Source organism: Anas acuta, chromosome 2 (genome assembly GCF_963932015.1).
Source record: "Anas acuta chromosome 2, bAnaAcu1.1, whole genome shotgun sequence".
Lineage (NCBI taxonomy): Eukaryota > Metazoa > Chordata > Aves > Anseriformes > Anatidae > Anas > Anas acuta.
The window spans coordinates 137,364,243-137,367,512 of record NC_088980.1 but is presented as its reverse complement, the minus strand read 5'-3'; positions in this window follow the sequence as shown (position 1 = coordinate 137,367,512).

Here is a 3,270-nt window from a genome sequence, read left to right as displayed (position 1 = left end):
GTCTGGTGATAGAGGGTGCATCAGGGAGGAAAGGAAATGGGAGAACCAGAGGAGAGAAGAGGTAGCCCATAGGAAGACATAAAGAGAAGGAAATACTTTGGATTAGTGGGGAAGGTCATCAGGCTATATAGCCTTCAGACATCTGTCCAAATCAATTTGAAACTCCAGACCATGGGATTACCTCACCAGAGAGTATTTTTTGCATTCCAAAATGAGAGGTGGGGAAGGGTGTCCTTCCTGCTCCTGTTTATCTGAGTCAGAAGGATAAAGCCTAATTTTGTCTACATCCAACTGTGAGCAATGCGGGAAAGAAAACGTGTGGAGGTACAAAAGGAAATGTGGTAGAAGTGCCTCACGACTGGAAGTAAGGGCCCTACCTGCATCTTGTGCTCTGCTGCCCTTTTATCTTTGCAGAGCAAAACCTTAACTGTTTTTACTCTAGTAATCTATGAAACACATTGTGCAAGTGGAACCATGCAAGATTATTAATCAAAGTATTAAAATTGAGTGTAAAGAAATGTCACTGAAGGAAAGGAAATTTTGTTTTTGCTTTTTTATATTTTGCCTGTCCAGTAAAAACCGCACTAATTTTGTGCAGTACTACACTAAACCTGTATATATATTTGAGCTGTGACATCAGCTTTCTATTTCTGCATTAATATCACCAATGAAAGTGGAAACACTGTATAAAGTGTTCATCCACCATTTTCTTCTAATTTTTTATGTAGTTCAGCCTTGAACAGTATGCCACCTTTTTTTTTTTTTTTTTTTTTTTTTTTTTCTGTAGACTTGAGAGGATGAAGTTTATGTTTCTGTTTTCAAGTGTTGCTTCCTCCATGAGCAGGAAATCCTCTCTCTCTCCCTCCATTTCTAAAATAGCTGACAGTGTGCCCCCAGTTAATTGCATATCAAACTGAAGTTCTTTTTCCTGTCCTACGTGACTGTCCTCCCTCTTAAATAGTCTGTCTGTTTTCATATTCATGGTAAGAATATCGAAAACATCCCCTACCTAGCAAAACAAGAACTCCTCTGGGAAGACGAATGTAGACGAAATGGCAGTAACTGATGTGGTGGTTACATCACTCATGTATTGCTGGGGTATCTTCAGCTGCTACCATCAGGAGAAGTCTAAGAACATAGAAAAGAATAAATAGCTCTACATAGAACTAGTATTGACTTATTATTTGCCATTTTCCTTCATCACCACTTTTTGACTGCACCTAAACTCCTCCAAACTTCCAACCTAGTCCTTTTCCTCATTTAAATCCCTTCCAAAAATATGTTTAAAAAAAATCTGTATTCAGATAATACAGCTTTCTCAAGCTATATTGTCCTCTGTGTATATCACTATAACCTTTGTACTTCCCTCTAATCCTCTCTCCATTTTTGTCTGTTAATGATTCACATTTATTGTGCCTTGTCCAAGATCTGTCCAAGATCTTCCTATCTGTTGATAGCTTTCATTTTTTTTTTTTTTTTTTTTCCTTTTGTGTGTGTGTTGTTTTCTCTGATTCCTCCTTCTGCACTTACACTCTGGAATAGTAACTCAAAAGAGCAGGCAAGTGACCAATGAAGTGTGTAATACAGAACCTGCTTGAGGAAACAGCAGTGTAAACCGTTCTGTTTTTATTCCTGAAGGCAGGATCTGTTGCAAATGTATGTGAGAGGTCTTCTGATTTCAGAATCAATGTTGTACTGACTTCATCCATATCCTACTAGCGCTCTTATCAAGAAAGATGAGACATGGTACAAAGACTGAATATATTTTTCAGTTCACTTCCTCCTCATTTAAAATGATTTTCAAAAGAGAAGGTGACAACAGATGAAAAGAGTAAACAAACTTCATCACTGCGTGCTATAGAACTTCTGTCTCATTTTATTTCTGAAGAGATGACAGATGTGTATCCGTTCACCACTTTTCTAAATTCACTGTTATAAAACTGAACAAACCTAGCTTTGCTTTGGAAGGAAAAAAAAAATCCTAATTGCAGTAACATTTATTTTTGTAAAAGAAAATGAGCATGTCCTTAGATGAACAATTACCTTTCAGTACAAGTAGGTTCCATCCACATCCTTTGGTGGGTCTCAGTGAACTGGATGATTACTATTATTTTTTTTTCTTTTTTTTTTTTTAGTGAAAGAACTGTGATGACTGGAGTGAGTTTACAGAACCTGACGGTCCTGTGTGCTCTGGTGATCCTGCCAGGGCAGGCTGCGGCTGTGGAGGTCAGGGTTCAGCTCCACCATGGAACTTCGTTGTGACCTTCAGCTGCGCTACCTATCTCTGAGCAGCTGTTTGCCACTCACACCGTGAGCTGCCAGCATGTTACGAGAAGTAATAAAGGCTTGGGGCTGTGCAGAAGGTGTAGGAGTGCTTAAGTGAACTCTGTGAAACACGAGGCAGCTGAAGCTGAGTTAACACACTCATGGCAGCCTTTGAAGTGCAGTGACTTGAAATGGAAGACTGGGGCTTGCCTGGTCCCTTCCAACCCAAACCATCCTGTCACTCGCCTCCTCCAGGGAGTGTTGTTAACAGTTTATTAGTTTATTATTTAGCTGGGCTCTGGTTCCCTGGGTGAAGCAGGCTGCTCACCGGCCTCGCAGACCCCTTTTCTTCTGCCATCTGCTCAGCGCTGTGGCGGCCCCGGGGCTGTGAAAGCCGTTGTGGGAGCGGGCTCAAGCTGCCACAGCAGGTCTTACATGGGGGCACCGCTCGTCCTGGGCTCATAGGGACGCCTCTCCCCCGACCCTAAGCGCTCCCCGACCCTCTTTCTGCACTAACTACAAAAAAAATGTCCCCAGAGCAGCGCTGCCCGAAGAAGGCCAGGCTCTTACAAACCGCCGAGCCTCCTGCGCCACAACCGCCTGGTTCCCCCCGCACCCCCCAGCAGGGCTCCCCGCTCCCCCTGCCCCCCCGAGCCCACAGCAGCCCCTCGGGGAGAGCCAAAAAGGGCGGCCGAGAGCCCCCAGAGCGGGGTCTGAGGGGGGAGCTCCCCGCGGGGCGCCCAGGCCGCGGCGGCGCCGCCTCCATTTTGGGCAGCACGGCCCCGGCGGCGCCCCCGCGGCTCCCCCGGTGCCCGGTGCGGGGCCGCCCGGCTCCGAGCGAGCCCAGCCGGGAGCCGGCTCCGAGCCCAGCCCCGAGCAGGAGGGGAACCGAGAGGGGAACCGGGAGCCTCCGTTCGCTGCTCGCAGCTGCTCCCGCCCCGCTCGGGCGCTGCTGACGCGTGGCGCCGGTCCCTCCCCGCCGCTATAAGAGCGCTGCCGGCGGCG